The sequence below is a fragment of the Herpailurus yagouaroundi genome, unplaced genomic scaffold (assembly GCF_014898765.1).
Source record: "Herpailurus yagouaroundi ecotype Mexico unplaced genomic scaffold, PumYag 569, whole genome shotgun sequence".
In the NCBI taxonomy this organism is placed as follows: Eukaryota; Metazoa; Chordata; class Mammalia; order Carnivora; family Felidae; genus Herpailurus; species Herpailurus yagouaroundi.
The window spans coordinates 4,468,926-4,486,752 of record NW_024412786.1 but is presented as its reverse complement, the minus strand read 5'-3'; the positions used below and the strand labels follow the sequence as shown (position 1 = coordinate 4,486,752).

The following is a 17,827-nucleotide window of genomic DNA, read 5'->3' as shown; positions in this document are numbered from 1 at the left end:
TTCTATATCTTGTTGCCTGGTATTTCTCAAATATTGTTATTCTTGTTTTAAAAAATTAAAAAAAATTTTTTTAATGTTTATTTATTATTTTTGAGAGAGACAGAGCACAAGTGGGGAGGGGCAGAGAGAGAGGGAGACACAGAATCCGAAGCAGGCTCCAGGCTCCGAGCTGTCAGCACCGAGCCCGACACGGGGCTCAAACCCACGAACTGTGAGGTCATGACCTGAGCCAGAGTCAGAGGCTCAACTGATTGAGCCACCCAGGCGCCCCTGTTCCTTTAGCTTTAAAAGTTTACTGTGGCTTCCTGTAGCTGGAGATTAAAATCCAAACTTGTTGGCGTGCTTTCAGCTTGGGCCCCAGCCTCCCTTTTTAGAGGGGTTCTTTCTTGTTGTTGTTGCTATTGTTTAAAAATCGCTCTCCCCCCTTGCCAGCAACAAGGAACAGGGAGCTAGTTACACTGGACCCTGCGTTTCCTGAATGAGCTTTGTGTTTTCAGTCTCCAGGCCTCTCTTTGCGCCTCTACTCTGCTTGGCAGCCTGGTGTCTGCTTCTAAACTTCCTCCTTCGAGGCCTGGCTTAGGGAGAAACAGAATTAATTTCTTCCCTGTTTGTTTGTCCTCCATAGCACTTCATATACATACACACCTTCACGGCAACAGCACTTACCACATCTGTGTGTTTATTCTTTGACTCCCGTGTTAGATTGAATTAATTCCTAGAGGGCATTTCCTGTTCATCCTCGTGTCTCCAGCAGTGGAATAGTGCCTGACTCGTGGTAGGCACTGGATTTTAGCTTAAATTGGCCTCTTCACTGTCCTTTTAATGTGATTGATGGCAGGGGTCTCTGTAATCAGACTGTTGTTTGCCTGAGTCCTTTAGCAGTGGTATAGGGAAAGATAAGAATTACCATAACATAGGGGTGCCTGGGTGGCTCAGGAGGTTAAGCGTCTGACTTCAGCTCAGGTCATGATCCCACGGATCGTGGGTCCGAGCCCCAAGTTGGGCTCAGTGCTGACAGCTCAGACCCTGGATCCTGCTTCAGATTCTGTGTCTTGCTCTCTGCACCTCCCTGCTCGCACTCTGTCTCTCTCCCTTTCAAAGATAAATAAACGTTTAAAAAAATTACTATAACATAGAAATTGTCATTAATAAACTGACCGCTCAAAAATTTTGTCCATGCCCAACTGTCGCAGCTGAACACTAACTTTTGTCCAGGCCCATCAAATCAAGTGTTTATTATTATCACTCTCATTGCTGATTGATAAAAGTCACAGTCAGTTGTGAAATGAAATTGCAGATCTCTGCAAGATTTCCTGAAGTTTGCTGGAAGAAACGCTTGAGAGCTGTTAAAGTTTCACACATACCTGTTGACACAATATATCCCACAGACCCACTAACAGTTGAAAATTGATGGGGAGGATGATACCATGAGCCCTTCACAATAGAATCATTTAAACATCAAAAAACAGAGAGAAGCCCTTGAAAAGACTGGCCAAGTCCGTAGATGTATTTGCAGAATGATGCAATAAAAGTCAAACAGGGAGTGAATTATGGTTTATGGTGTCATCATTAACTTTTTGGTAAAATTATGCCAAAATTCCCTACCTAATTTCCTTTTTATGTGCACGGTTGCATTATAACTTATGTTATAAATAACTTTTAGTTTCATTTTCCAAGATGTTTCATTTACATTTTGTTTTTACTGTTGACTGTGAAAATTTGGTCCCTTGAGGGGTCTTACTTTTTTAAAAAATTAATAAACTTGGAGCATAGGACTGGCTTAGTGGAGCATGTGACTCTTGATCTCGGGGTCGTGAGTTTGAACCCCACATTGGGCATAGAGCTTACTTAGAAAAAATAAACTTAATTTTTTTTAGAACAGTTTTAGTTCACAGCCAAACTGAGCAGAAAGTACAGAGAGTTCCTGTATACCCCAGTCCCCCACCCCACCAAAACCTCCATCACTGTTGACATCGCCCCCCGCCCCCCACACCACAGTGGTACGTTTGTTAAAATCCGTGAACCTACATCAACACGTCACCGTCACTCAAAGTCCATGATTTACTTTACGCTGAGGTTCACTTCCAGTGTTGTGCATTCTGTGGGTTTGGAGAAATGTATGATGACGCATTTCCACCATTGTAGCAACCTGCAGAGTAGCGTCTGTGCCCTGAAAGTCCTCTGTCCTCTGCCTGTTTATTTACCCCTCTCTCCTCCCAACCCCTTTTCTCAGATGTCGTATGATGGGAAGCACGAAGCATGTAGCCTTTTCTATTGGCCTCTTTCACTTAACAGCCTGCATTTAAAAGTCTCCTTCGTGGCTTGATAGTGTGTGTCGTTTCAGTACTGAACACTATTTCATCCGGATGGACTACGGTCTGTCCGTTTACCTACTGCGGGACACCTTGGTTGCCTCTAAGTTTCAGCAGTTAGGAAGAAAGCTGCTGTAAATATCCATGTGCAGCTTTCTGTGCGGACATAAGCTTTCTCCTCTTTTGAGTAAATATGAAGGGGTGCGGTTGCTAGCTCGAGGGGTAAGAGCATGTTTTGTTTTGTTAAGATACTGCTGGTCTGGGGCGCCTGGGTGGCTCAGTCGGTTAAGCGTCTGACTTCAGCTCAGGTCATGATCTCACAGCTTGTGAGTTTGAGCCCCGCGTCGGGCTGTGTGCTGACAGCTCAGAGCCTGGGGGCCTGTTTCGGATTCTGTGTCTCCCCCTCTCTCTGCCCTTCCCCTGTTCATGCTCTGTCTCTCTCTGTCTCAAAAATAAATAAAACATTAAAAAAAAAAAAGATACTGCTGGTCTGATCTCCAGGGCTGCTGCTCCGTGTTGTCCCGCCACCTGTGAGCGAGAGCTGTCGCTCCGCACCCTTGCCCGCATTCGGGGTCAGTGGTCTAGATTTGGGCCACTCTAGTAGGTGTGAGCTGGTGTCTTGCGGTTTTAATTTGCAATTCCCTGAGGACATGTGATGTATATGCTTTCTTATCCTCTGCCTGTCTTCTTTGGTGAGGCATGTGTTGAGGGTTTTTACCCATTTTTTAAGTTGAGCTGTTTATTTCCTTATTGTCGTGATCAAAGGGTTCTTTGTATCTTTTGGCCGATAGTCATTTACCCAGTGTGTCTTTTGCAGGTACTTTCTTCCAGTGTGTGGTTGTCGTCTTATTTTCTTGAATGACGTCTTTTGCGGAGAAGTTTTAAATTTTAATGAAGTCCAGCTTATCAGTTATTTCTTTCATGGATCATGCCTTTGGTGTGGTATCTAAGATGTAATCACCATAACAGGGTTGTTTAGGTGATTTCCTGTCATAGTCTGGTTTGTCGTTTTGCATTTTACGTTTACGTCTAGGATCCATTTTGTGTTACCTTTGGGGAAGGATGTAAGGTCTGTGTCTAGATTTCATTTGTTAAAAATTTTTTTTTTTTTTTTTCAACGTTGATTTATTTTTGGGACAGAGAGAGACAGAGCATGAACGGGGGAGGGGCAGAGAGAGAGGGAGACACAGAATCGGAAACAGGCTCCAGGCTCTGAGCCATCAGCCCAGAGCCCGACGCGGGGCTCGAACTCACGGACCGCGAGAGCGTGACCTGGCTGAAGTCGGACGCTTAACCGACTGCGCCACCCAGGCGCCCCTAGATTTCATTTTCTAAATGTGAATGTCTAGTCATTCCAGCCCCATTTGTGAAGACTGTCCTTTCCCTACTAAATTGCCTTTGCTCTTTGTCAAGATCAGTGGACTGTATTTATGTGGATCTATTTCTGGGCTGTGCAATCTGTTCCATCGATCTGTTTGTCCATTGTTTTGCCAACACCACACAGTCCTGATTATGCAGCTTTGTAGTAAGTCTTGAAGTCAGGTAGTGTCAGTTCTCTGACTTTGTTCTTCTCCTTTAATGCCAGATTGGCTATTCTGGGTGTTTCGCCCCTGCACGTAAACTCCAGAGTCAGTTTGCCAACATTGGGATTTTGATTGGGATTCGTTGGATCTACACAAGTAGGGAAGAATTGACATCTTGGCAATATCGAGTCTTCCTATCCATGGGCATGGGATATTTCTTCGTTTTATTTAGTTCTTTGATATTTTTCATTAGAGGTTTGTATTTTTCTTCTTATAGATCTTGTTCGTATTTTGTTACATTTATACTTCAGTGTTTCATTTTTTGGTTGCTGATGTATGTGAGAATAGGTTTTTGATTTTAATTTGTACTTGTTCATTGCTAGTATAGGGGACAGTGATTGACTTTTATGTTAACGTTGTATCCTGCAACCTTGCTATAATTCTTATTAGTTCCAGGATTTTTTTTTTTTTTTTTTTTCAGTCTAGCCTCTTAGCTTGTCCAGCTCTGATACCGATGCCCATGTTCTCCTTCTGGGTTTTTGCCTGCAGTGGAACCCTGGCAGCCAGCCTAGGCCCCTCCACTATCTCACCATCCTCTATCAGCTGGCGGAGAATCTTGTCCTGCCCTTGGACAGCCCTTGTCTTTAGCTTTTCAGGGGTCTGTTTTGTATCCACAACGAGGTTGTACTGTACATGTCTTTCATAAGTTATGCATGTGTGTAAGCAAGCTCTGTACCCAACCTGGGGCTTACACTCACAGCCCTCGAGGTCAAGAGTTGTATGTTCTACTGACTGAGCCAGCCAGGCGCCACTCCTTGTCATTCATAACATATTTACACATCTCACTGTGGCCGGTGCTTTTTCTGTTCAGTGTCCCAGTGACCCAGGGGCTGATGATGAAACAGTAAGACAATAAGGCCTGGGAGGTCCATGTGAGCTAGGAGTGATGTGGGAGCCCTTTGTGGAGAAAGTGGCAGCACCCCTGAACTCTGCAAGGTGCAAGAACCTCTCTGGTGAGAAGAGCAGGAAGAAGCATGCTACCTTCCAAGGATGCTAAGAATAGTGGCTTGAGGGGCGCCTGGGTGGCTCAGTCGGTTGAGCATCCGACTTCGACTCAGGTCATGATCTCACAGTCTATGAGTTCGAGCCCCACATCAGGCTCTGTGCTGACAGCTCAGAGCCTGGAGCCTGTTTCAGATTCTGTGTCTCCCTCTCTCTCTGAACCTCCCTCGTTCATGCTCTCTCTCTCTGTCTCAAAAATCAATAAAGGTTAAAAAAAAAAAAATACTGGCTTGAAATGGGTATTTTAGGGGGGGGTGCCTGGGTGGCTCAGTCAGTTAAGCATCTGACTCTTGGTTTCGGCTCAGTTCACGATCTCACGGTTCGTGGGTTCGAGCCCCACGTCGGGCTGTGCACTGACAGTGCGGTGCCTGCTTGGGATTCTCTCGCTCTCCCTTTCTCTCTGCCCCTCCTCTGTCCGCTGTCTTTCTCACAATAAATAAGTGAACTTAAAAAAAAAATCGGTGTTTTAGGAACCCTTTCTGTGGGACATGTGGATTACCACGATTGGGTGGTGGTTGTGGTGGTGGCACTAAGGCGATGTAGTGGGTGGAGAGCAGGGATACCGCTAACCATCTTACAGTACAAAGGACAACCCCTCCTCTTCCTCCAGCAGAGGATTCTCAGACCCCAAGTGTCAACATTGCCAAGGTTGAACAGCCCTTGGAATGCGGGACTGAAGACCAGCTTTCCTCTTTCGTCCGTTTGGCCCACTCTTAACACATGCACCTTTGCTTTACCATTGCTCCTGGTGAGCAGCTGGCATTACCTGATCATCACAAAAACCCCTATCAGATGCTCCTGCATTATTTTATGGTGAGAAGACAGGCTTAAAAGGCATCGAGTAACTTGCCCAAGGCCACACAGCTGTCTGGGAGCCAGCAGCTCACCAAGGTCAAAGGCTGTTCTCTTAACTCTGCCTCCAGGCTCGGGGTTAAGGCATCTGTTCCTGATTACCACACACTGATGCTGGCATTTCACTCTAGTTTTGTTTTTTTTTTTCCCCCTCCACCTGAGCTATGATTATTTCAAGTTGAGTTTTAGATGGTCAGAAGTTTTGCAAAAATCCACCCCCCCCCTTTTTTTTCCTTATTACATTTGTGCTCCAAATTCATTGGCTGTTTTGGTATTTCACTGTCTTCTATTTTCTATGTATCCAGTCCTTTGTTCTTGCCAGTCCTTTCTCTGTGGAGATAGTGGTTGTGTTTGAATTCCGCCCCCCCTTGCCCCCCAGTCATTTGACTTTGAGAAAAAGTGAAACCTTTTGTTTCCAGGCGGCGAGCCCCAGGGAGACTGAGTCTGCGTGCTGGACTTGACGCCTAGTTACTTGTGGATAATTTGCAGACATTTCAGGAGCTTTTTTGCTTTTTAGCAAAATACGGTTGGTTAGGTGCGGATCAGATAACTCCCCATCTTAGTTTAGCAGGTGAAAATCTTTTGTTCAAGATTTCTCTGGAGCAGGCAGGTTCTTGGGTTGATCATTCCCTGAACATTGAGCTGATACACCTGAATATGAATCCTTTTCCAAACAATTAAAGATATACAGATGTTTTTGATGGATGAATGGATTAGCAAAATGTTCCATTTACATACAATGGAATATTTGTTAACCTTAAAGAGAGTCTTTTTTTTTAATTTGAGAGAAAGCGCACACTCGAGCCGGGGAGAAGGGCGGAGGGAGAGAGAGAAGCTTAAGCAGGCTCCATACTCCGTTTGGTCCCATGACCCTGGGATCATGACCTGAGCCTAAATGAAGAGTTGGACACTCAACCAACCGAGCCACCCAGGCGCCCCTAAAAGAAGGAGGTTCTGACACATGCTACCACAGGGATTAACCTTGAGGACATGCTAAGTGAAATGCTTGCCAGTCACAAAAAAGACCTATATTGTACGATCCGACTTCTGTGAGACCTCTAGCGTAGTCATATTCATACACACAGAGTAGATGGTGGCGGCTGGGGGCGGGGGGGTGGGGTGGGGTGGGGGGAGACTGGAGCGCTAGTGCCCAATGGCTCAGTTTCAGTTTTGCAAGATAAAAAGAGTTGTGGAGACAAATGGTGGTGGTGTTTGCAAAAACAGTGTGAATACACTTAATGCCACTGAACTGTGCACTTAAAAACGGTTAAGGTGGTAAATTGATATGTGTATTTTATCACAATTTAAAGATTGGAAAAAAATAGGGGTGCCTGGCCGGCTCTTGACTTCAGGGTTGTCAGGCAAACGTGAAAACCACTACACTACGGAAACCGTTGACTTCAGGGTTGTAAATTCAAGCCCTGCGTTGAGTGTAGGGATTACTAAAAATGAAGAAGAAAAAAGGGGCGCCTGGGTGGCTCAGTAAGGTGAAGCACCCAAATCTTGATCTCAGCCCAAGTCTTGATCTCACGGGTATGAGTTCCAGCCCCGTGTTGGTCTCCATGCTGAGCTTAGAGCCTACTGAAAAAATAAAAATAAAAAATAAAAACTTAAAAAAATGGCTGTTGAAAAATTGGAAAAAAAAGGTATGTAGATGTTTGACATTTGGAACGTCATATTTCAAGACTTTGGGCACTCCTCTAAGTTGTATCACTATATAGCATGAAATTTTCCTTCTTAGACTGCTGTGGAATAAAATAGGAATTAAGTGACCTCTTTGAGACCTGCTAAGTCTACAAATAAAGGATGCGAGCCAGTTTTAAAGCTGTTTAAAAATGTGTTCCTAAAATAAAAGCTGTATTACACAATAAACCCTATCTAGCAAAGTGATTATACTCCAAAATTTTAGAAAAATACACTCTGTAGCATAAAGAGTTGAAAACATTGAAGCCACTCCTAGATGCAAATGCAGAGACTAGCTCAGAAGCTCTCTCTTATATGTTTGCCTTATAACTTGTAGTTAAAATTTGTTCTTCAGCAAAATCTCCCAACTACTTCTTTTTAAAATTTTTTAATTTTTATTCATTTTTGAGACAAAGACAGAGCATGAGTAGGGGAGGGGCAGAGAAAGGGGGAGACACAGAACCTGAAGCAGGCTCCAGGCTCTGAGCTCTCAGCACAGAGCCTGACGCGGGACTCAAAGTCACAGACTGTGAGATCCTGACCTGAGCTGAAGTCGGACACACAACCGACTGAGCCACCCCGGCGCCCCTCCCCAGCTACTTCTTCACCTACAAACTGGTACTTGAATCTCGGGATGTGACATTCGCCAAGTGCCCAAATCTGTACTGTGTATGCCAGCTTCCTGATGCTGATGTGTTAAAATGGGTCACATGATGCAGCCCAAATAAATCACATCTACTGGACTGTTAAGCTTTTTCCCTGGGGCTGAGAAAGTTTTGATGATCTCATTGACTCCAGTCTGTCTTCCTTTTATTTATTTTTATTAACAATTTTGTTTATGATTTCTTCTTTTTTTTTTTTTTTTTAGATGTTTATTTATTTTGAAAAAAAGAAAGAGGGAGCAAGCAGGAGCAGGGAAAAGGCAGAGAGAGAGAGAGGGAGAGAGGGTCCCAAGCAGTCTCCGCATTGTTAGTGCAGAGCCCAACATGGGGCTTGAACCCATGAACTGTGAGATCATGACCTGAGCCACACCAAGAATTGGTGAGCCACCAACTGAGCCACCCAGGGGCCCCTTCCTCCTCCTCCTCCTCCTCCTTCTTCTTCCTCCTCCTCTTCCTCCTCCTCCTCCTCCTCCTCCTCTTCTTTCTCTTCTTCCCCTCCTCCCCCCTCCCTCCTCCTCCTCCATTTTATTATTTTAAGTAATTTCTACACCCAGTGTGGGGCTCGAACTCACAATTGTGACATCAAGAGTCACGTGCAGACACCCCCTGACTTCCTTTCACATGTAGAGTGTATTTAACACGCTATGTGAACTTTACAGAGCAACCGAACTTGAATAACTGTTTTCGTGGCCAACACCTGATGGTAGCATTCGATGTTTTTGGCAAGGTGGGTGGAAAGTCTGGACAGATTTGCGAAGTGGCCTTTGTTTCCTCTGTTTGTGCTGTGGAACCAAGATGACAGCTCGCTCCTGTCACTTTATGCCTGGAGAGGGGGTGAGGAGTTTACGGGCGGCACTGTCCTGTCCCACGTGACGGTCCGGACAGTAGAAAGCAGAGGGGTAACTTTCCAGCTGTGGCAGCAGTAGCCGCCTTCCTTTGCTTCCTCTTCTTATGGTTGGGTCATTTCAAGCGACTTGTTCCCTGTGTTTCTTTAAATTTTTTTTTTTTAACCTTTATTTATTTTTGAGACAGAGAGAGACAGAGCATGAATGGGGGAGGGTCAGAGAGAGGGAGATACAGAATCTGAAACAGGCTCCAGGCTCCGAGCTGTCAGCACAGAGCCCGACGCGGGGCTCGAACTCACGGACCGCGAGATCGTGACCTGAGCTGAAGTCGGACGCCCAACCGACTGAGCCACCCAGGCACCCCGTTCCCTGTGTTTCAAAGGGGAGCACTTCGGCCACCGCTGGCCTCTCAGGTGAAAAACAGCTGTGCCCCAAATGGTGACGTCAGTGGCCTTGTCTCATTTACCTCGTAGTGGAGAAGTGTCCATTTTCTCTCCCCTTCCTTGACGATTTACACTTTGCCAGTATATTACGTCTGGGAATTAATTGTGCTTTATGGCTACATGTTAGAGTAGCCTGTTTGAATGGTGAGGGCCTAGTAGCAAATTAAGAGGAACTTGATTTATTTTGTGCCCTGCCGGGTTTTGGGGTTTTGCGGACTTGCCCCGGGGTGTAGGTAACATATAAATTTCCCTGAGCTGCTTTACTGTCTAGCAGCCTAGACTTCTGTTGGAAAGGGGTGTGCTACCTGCTCTGGAGCAATGGAGCTGATGTAGAGAAAGACAAGTTGGGAGAGAAAAATACCTAGTTCTCTGAAGTTGAGGGTTGGAAAATTAATCAAGAAGCAAATGAGCTCTTATTATAGATAATGGATAAAAAACATTCAGGCTGTGTTAAAGGCCATCAGGAAATGCAGGGCTGAAAAGGAGGCCTGGGCATAACAATCCTGAAAAGCACCCAGAATATTATCTGTTATGTGACATGAGGCACGAAGTTTGCAGTAAAAGCTCAATGAGCTGGGGCCCAATTTACTGAAAATTTTCCTTCTTCTTTTTTTTTTTTTTTAACTACTCTCTTGTCCATAAAATCAAGTAAAGGGTTAGACTTGTGCTTATCAAACTAGAATACCTATGTTAGTACTCCGGCCACCGTGTAATCTTATAAATCTCCCCAGAAAGCTAATGGTATTAACAGATTCAGAGAGTAGTTTGCATTGACCAGCTGTGTTTGTTAAAACAGAAAAATGGTATATTATGGAGCAGAAGAGAAAATGCTGCCTGGATATGTATATAAAAGTTTGCACTTATGAGAAAGCAAACGTGTTTCTTACCTGGCATTCGAAACACTTTGATGGGAGAGTTTGAGAAGTTATGGTTTAAATGGTATCCCTGGGTTCTTCTGCTTTAATACTCTTTTCTTTTATGAAAAAGTTTTGTTTTTTATTGAAGTATAATTAACATACAGGGTTATATTAGTTTCAGGTGTACAACGTAAGATTCAACAATTGTGCACATTATTCAGTGCTCACCATGATAGGTGTGGTCTCCATCTGTCACTAAAAAATGTTATTATGATATTATTCACTCTGTATTCTCTGCTATACTTTTCATTTCGGTGACTTGTTTATCTTATTCTTTTAAAAGAAAATGTAAAAGTAAGAAGATGCAAGATTATCTAAGAGTTAAAAACATTCCCTGTTGTGCTTTGGAAGCCACTCAGGTCTGAGTTCCCTTGTTGTTCTTGCCTCTCTAGTTCTGCAGTGATATTTCATGTTTAGATCAGCAAGGGGCTCAGATGGTTAATAGCTACATCATATTTGCAAGTTATATTTAAGGCAGGAATGGAGGGAGGTATGAAGGAATTTTAGATTTTCAACAAGAATGTTCCGTTAACCTGTAATTGTCTTATGGTTAGGATGATGCTTCTTCGTACCTACTTGATGATTAACCAGGAAATTCAATCAAGTGGGCTAGCTCCCTCCCTGAGCATTCCTTTTCTTTGTGAAGTGATTACAGAAGACAACGGGAAAGAACAAGGGTTATTTTTTTTTTTAATTTTTTTTTTCAACGTTTATTTATTTTTGGGACAGAGAGAGACAGAGCATGAACGGGGGAGGGGCAGAGAGAGAGGGAGACACAGAATCGGAAACAGGCTCCAGGCTCTGAGCCATCAGCCCAGAGCCCGACGCGGGGCTCGAACTCCCGGACCGCGAGATCGTGACCTGGCTGAAGTCGGACGCTTAACCGACTGCGCCACCCAGGCGCCCCGGGTTATTTTTGTTCATGTTGTTAAAAAAAAATTTTTTTTTGAGTAGGTAATCTGCGTACTGGTTTTCAAATTCAGACATGAAGGGGTGTGCCGTAATTCTTTCTGTCACCTCTGGCCCCAGTGCTCCTCTCTCGAGGCAAGCAACGTTCTTAGGTTCTTAAACATTCTTCCAGAGAGATGCTTCGCATGTGTTAGTATATTTGGGTGTACTCATTCTTTCAACAAATATTGAGAGCTGCTCTGGGCCAGGCAGTGTGCAGGGGGCTACGAATATGTAGCCTCCTCCTCTTGTTTAAAACTTACAATAAAAAACAATGTGAACTTACAATAGAGCACCTTTTTTTGTGTGCTGAGAGCAGCACAATATCTCAGAGATTGTTTTATATTGGTATTTATTGAGCTGTCTTATTCTTTTAAGTAGGGACATGATGTTGTATTTTAACTTAAATATTATTCTGATATTTTCATGATAGTTCAAATACCAGAGCTTCTGTTTTCTAAGGTAATCACTCTAATAAAAAGATTGCATGTATTAAGTGCCTACTATTGCCAGATACTATATTGATCACATTCATCTCAGTTAATCTGGGTAGCGGTCCTAGGAGAGAGGTGTTCTTAGCCCCGGGGTCCCAGAGAGGTCGAGTAGTTTGCTGGAAGTTAAAGTGTTAATTAATAGTGTTAATAATCAGCCTCCTGTCTGATCTTCTAGTCTCCTTCCCATTGCAGTTCCCACACAGTGTGATGGTTCTTTCTAATATTCACTCAGATATGCACTTCGGTTTTGGCAGGAGGTTATGTTCTCCTGTCCCTGTTATCGCCCAGATTTTTTGTGATCAGTGGCTCCGTATGACAGCACCCATTGCTTGTCAGGTATGTGCGCAAGTATCCAAGGACTCCGGATGACCGTGAGTGTGTTGCTCGGTCCTGTGTTTGAGATCGGTAATGACCAAAAGATATTGCCACCCTCACATCCAATCAGATACGCCGGAGCGTTAGAAACCTGTGCAGGCATACATCCTCTTACAGTCCGGGACCAGGTGACATTTGTGTACGTTGAGAGCAGGGGCATGTGGGGAAGCCCAAGAATCTTGCAGGTGTCTCTGACCCTTTTCAGGGACCCCACGTCACTAATGAAAACTGCAGACAGATCTGGTGTATGGGTGGCCCTTTGTCCATTTGTGGACTGTGAATAAAGAAGCCTAGGGTTCTGCAGGGCGTGTGTATGATCAGTGGGCAGGCAACTCATGCCTAAAGTAATGGTTGTAGTTTGACTTTTCCCTGCCCATGTGCTATTGAAAATGCCGTCTTTTCTGAGTCTTCCCGTCTGACTCTCTTCCTTTTCCTACCTTTGTATTTGGCCAGCTGGCTCAGTGGCAGAATTCAGCATGATGCGCTGCGGAAGCCCCCTCGGGGGGAGACGGCCATAGCTACTAAGGCAGAAGTTAAAGACTTTGAAAAGCCAGGAGAGTGTGGACAGCATGGGAGTCTGTAGGAGGAGGGCAAAGGGCAAGAGCGGTGGGTGTTAGCAAACTTCCATTCCCTGGACTTTATTCTGGAATGTTTCTCTTGACTGTTTTTACAGTGTCCTGGGTGCCAGGACGGTGGGACCCCGGCAGTGGGAGAGGGGGAGAAGAGAAGGTGGTGGGTTCTGTGTCTGTGTGAGAGTCCTCTCCTGCTGGCCTCAGACTTGAAGGGAGGAAGGAAAAGTGGCAAAAAAGATCTGTGGGGAGGAGAAAAGAAGTATCTGGCCAGGCCCAGAGAGGAAAGGACCCCTGGTAGTAGTGGTGGGGCAAGAGTAAGAATGGACATGTGAAGCTGGGACTCAGAACAGCCGTGGAGAGGTTTCCGGAAACTGGGTAGCTTTCTCATTCTGCAGCTCTTACTGATGTTTCTTTTTCCAGATCCGAAAACCAGAGCTTGATTGCTCTTAGGGTCTTCCAGTTCCCCTGGAAGTGTTCAGTCGTTGGGAGCAGATTTTAACCAAATGATGGTGGCCGTAGTTAAGACACAGAAGTTTAATATTAAGAGGATGGTTCAGGTAAATCCATGAATGTTCAGTCCACAGTGAACTACTTAAGGCAAGTTGGTTATCACTGGTTTAAAGAGAAAAATAACAGCTTTGTTAGGGTACCATAAAGTGCACCCTTTTAAATTGCACAGTTCAGTGGTTTTTAGTATTTTTAAAGGGTTCAGTCACCACTGTCTTTTCAGAACATTTTCATCACCCCAGAAATAAATCCTGTACCATTACAGCAGTCTCTCTCCATGCTCCCCTTCTTAGCTCCTGACAACCACTAATCTATTTAACATCTTATGGACAGGTAGTGTCCTACAACATGTGTGGACTTTGTGACCGTTTCTTTCACTTAGTATAATGTTTTCAGTGTTTGTTCATGTTGTAGCATGTATCAGTACTTTGTTCCTTTTTGTGGTTGAATAATATTCTGTTGCATGATATTCCACAGCTCGTTTATTCATTCATCAGTGGGTAGACATTTGAGTTTTTCCATTTTTTGGCTATTGGGGACATCGTGTACAGTTTTTGTGAGGACATATGTTTTCAGTTCTTTTGGGTGTATATGTCTTAGGAGTGGAATGGCTGGGTCAGGTGGTGACTTGATATTTAACCTTTTGAAGATGTCACTGATCTTTTGAAGCCTCTGTCAAAGAGAATCTCCATAGACCCCAACAGATATTCTCCATTGTGATTGAGAGGATACCCAAGATTGCTGTTGCTTTGACCCGTTGTGATCTTTACCAGCACCATGTTTTCCTGCTACCTACGGTCTTGGTTTTATATATACCCTAAATTGCCAACTGATTTTTTGAGAAGAGTTTGTTACAGTGTATGCTGTTGATTGTGTATTAGATGCCATGAAGTATGTGACATAAGCTCTTAATTAAAAATTACAAACATTTAGAAAGTAGTAAAGAATTCAAAAGTAGAGGAACTTTATCAAATTGGAACACTCTGCTTAATTGGCCTCAGGTTCCTTCCTTTGCCCAGAAATAACCATCATTCTGAATTGGTGTTAAAATTCTCTTTGTTTCATCCTGAAATAAAATTGTGATCTAAAGATCAGGTCTTTATAATTGAAATCTTATATAACCTGTGTGGTTTAAGTGCTAAAGCATTAGAGTGTTAAAAAAAATTTTTTTTTAAATGTTTTATTTATTTTTGAGACAGAGAGAGACCGAGCACGAGCAGGGGAGGGGCAGAGAGAGAGGGAGACATAGAATCCGAAGCAGGCTCCAGGCTCCGAGCCATCAGCACAGAGCCCAACGCAGGGCTTGAACCCACAAACTGTGAGATCATGACCGGAGCCGAAGTTGGACGCTTAACCAACTGAGCCACCCAGGCGCCCCAAGCATTAGAGTATTTTTTGTGGTAGGTGGAGTTGTAATAGAATAGCTGACATGTAGGAGAATTAGTAATCGTGTGTGTTTGGGGATATTGTGGTTCATATCTGACTACATGCAACCTGTTGCCATGTAGGCTTCTATGTCAGGAAGACCTTTCATGCTAAGAAGGCATGGTTGATGTTTTTTGCCATAAGGCACTTTGAGAGCGAGTAGCATCAGGTATCAGATGTTAGTGTTACATGGAGTGGTTTCTGTTTTGAAATGGTTTTGTAGGGTTTCTCAAGGCTCTTTTTAATAATTGTTGATAAAAAAAAGTAATTGTTGATTAGTATGTTGCCTACTGTGACATAGTATCTTTGACCCATTTCTGAGCAACTAAATTTTTAGATTAACTGCTAGTTTACATTTTCTGATTTTCTCTTCTCCTCACAGTGGTTAGTGCAATTAATTTTATGGCTTTCTGGGGAGAGTAATGAATTGACATTTGTCAGTTTGGGGGAAAATCATTGATGCTTGTTGCCAAGAAGTCATTTAAATAAAGCTGCTAGCTCTCAGCATGTTTTATAGTTTATTTAATAACTTTTTTTGTCTGTATTGATGTACCTACAAATATTTCCTGTGCAAGTTTTTTAACTTTAAAATTTTTCATAGCCTTTGTTAACTTCCTGTATATTGTAGCCTTAAAAAAAAAAAGTTCTCACTAGCAAATTGATGTCTCTAGAAAGTAATATTTTGATATATCAATTTTTCATTGATAAGTCAGTCAAGACTGAGGCAGGAGTTGTGATGTGCTAAAAGGCGAGGACGAGTGAGTGGCTTATATGTAGGATACTTTGGCAATGGGCAGCAAGAATTTTAAGATGTTAGTGTCCTTTGACCCAGAAAAGCCAGCTGTAACTAAAGGGTCTCGTCAGATTGTGCGTGAAGGTTGATGTACAGGTGTCCATACTATAGAGTTACGAATAGAAGTAAACAGTTACGTAGAAGCCCGCCGTCTCCAGCAGTCCGCCCTTGGCTAAATAAACCATGCTCAGTCTTTAAGATGAAATTGTATGCACGATTAAAAATTGTGTTTTTAATGATGAATTGATGGAAAATGTTCGTAATATAAATGGAAAAGGAACATTAGAGTGTGGTCCAAATTTTAACAACAAGAAAGAAGTAGGAAAAGAGGAGCTTAGGAAAATGGCAAATAAAAAACCCAGAATGTGGAGGGGCGCCTGGCTGGCTCGGTGGATAGAGCATGTGACTCTTGATCTCAGGATCCTGAGTTCACGCCCCATGTTGGGCACGGAGCCTACTTAAAAAACAAAACAACAACCCAGAATGTTCAAAGTCGTCATGTTCGAATGATAGACTTTGGGTAACTTGTTATATTTCTTATGTTGGGAGTCTTTAAGATCCGTATTAACATTTTTTGGAACACGAATTCTGAAATCCGAAAGAAACACAATTTACTGCATGTCATAAGCAGCCTCCTTTAGTTGGTCCGGTGACACTGATAAAACCTGCATCTTTAAAAACGTGCCCAGGTCACCTGAGTTCTTTATTGCTTGTGGTGGGGAGGTCGACCTTCAGAGCCAGTGTGATGGAAGCAGCACAGCGCTGCTTTCTAGAAAGGGGCTGCTGTGTGGCTTTGTTTTCACAAACTACTTTCTTTAGCACAGAAACCCCTTAGCCATCGGGCTTCAGCTTGGTGGGGGTTTCTTTGCTTTGTTACTGCGTGGCTTTTCTATCCTTTTCGTTTCCACGTGTGCTGCCATTAGAGAAGTCACTGTTCTTCGTTGTAAGTTGTTTCTTGATTAGCTGTATATCAAGAGAAATTGAGATGGTTATTTTAATGTCTGATTTAAGCACTTTGTTCCACCCGTTAGTCCGTCGGCTCTGTGTCAGAGGCCTGAGCGCATGATGGGTTACGGGCACGCGGCCTGGTGAGGGTGCCCGCCAGCGGCGCCGTCCAGGTTGCTACCTGCTGTGGGTTGCTTCCATGTGTCGACTGTGAGATGAATGTGTTCGTTTTGTTTGATTTGATATTTTTGCTTACTTGAGTGTCCCGAGAGTTCGACTATGACACGTGTGTTTCTCATAAAGCTGTTCTGCCACTTGTTTGAACCCTTGAGAGTTTCTGGGATTTTACTTTGGAGAATATCTTGACAAATTACACGGTCATGGGGCTGCTGTAGTCTTGCTACCATGTCTAGGCATATCTTCCCAACATATCTTCTTGTTCCTGGTCGTGTTGTTTGGCTCCGTCGGTAACTGAGTTTTTGTCTACGTGGTTTCTCCCAGTTTGGGTCATCCATGGTAATGACCTTGTTTCCTTTATCTTGCTAGTCACTACAAAATAACCAACGGTTTACTTCCTCCCGCTACAGCCTATTGAGCAACAGGGGCTGCAGATAATTCAGGAGATGAAGGGTTTCCAGGTTGTGGGCTTGTTTCTGGCCCAGCTGGCTGGCCTGCCTCCTCTAGGAGTACGGGATTAAACTTTGAAATGAGTCACACAGTTTGGAACAGTAGCTCATCTGTTTGCTCCCGCTGTTGACTGAAGTCTCCAGAGTGTGTGACAGGAAGGAAAACGGGGCTTTTAACTGATGGAATGCCTGTTCTCTCGCCTGGTAGCCAGGAGCCTGTGTGGCAGGGCGGTTCTGATAAGCTGCCCATTAGAGGCGTCGCCCTGAGTCGAGAAGAAAGGTCAAGGCTCCCTCAACCCTCTCCACACCTTTCCCTGTGCTTCAAGGTTCACTTGGGGGAAGTCCGAGCCTTGGGTTCCCCTGGTCTGTCTTCTTCCCTCACTGGGGTGGCAACTGATTTGCCTTTTTTGGGAAAAGAGGGCTTTATTCTTGTGAAGATTCCCAGGGACTCATGATTGTTTTCTGTTAAATAAGATACTGAAAAAGTTCTTAAATATGACTTTTGTTTACATGTGGGAAATATTGTTTCTGTAGAAACACATTCAAGTTTTCAATTGGTTAGGGGAAAACCATTCCATAGGAAAAAAGTCATTTTTCTTTTTCAAAAAGTGCTTTATTGACATATAGTTCACATACCATACAATTCACCCATTCAAAGCATATGCATCGGTTGGTATATTCGCAGGTACGGGCAACCGTCATCCCATAGTCCTTTGTAAAAATAGCTACCTTTTAAAAAAATGTCTTATTCACTTTTGAGAGACTGCAAGCAGGGTGGGGGGGGGGTGGTGGTGGGGGGGCACAGGGAGAGAGGGACAGAGGATCCGAAGTGGGCTCTCTGCT

General features: G+C 43.8%; 1 protein-coding gene across 13 annotated transcripts in view; it reads left to right on the top strand.

Annotated features, from left to right (window-relative positions):
- The first annotated feature begins 524 nt into the window (after positions 1 to 524).
- CHKA (choline kinase alpha) overlaps positions 525 to 17,827 on the top strand; it is a 57,771-nt gene continuing 40,468 nt past the window's right edge. For 8 of the 13 annotated variants that reach the window (XM_040465866.1, XM_040465864.1, XM_040465860.1 and 5 more), the window contains exons 1-2: positions 650 to 677; positions 14,784 to 14,789. The gene's annotated coding sequence lies outside the window, so the exon portion shown is untranslated. Of the gene's footprint in view, positions 678 to 14,783; positions 14,790 to 17,827 lie in introns of all 13 variants that reach the window. The other 5 variants (XM_040465875.1, XM_040465870.1, XM_040465871.1 and 2 more) reach the window with 4 other exon arrangements.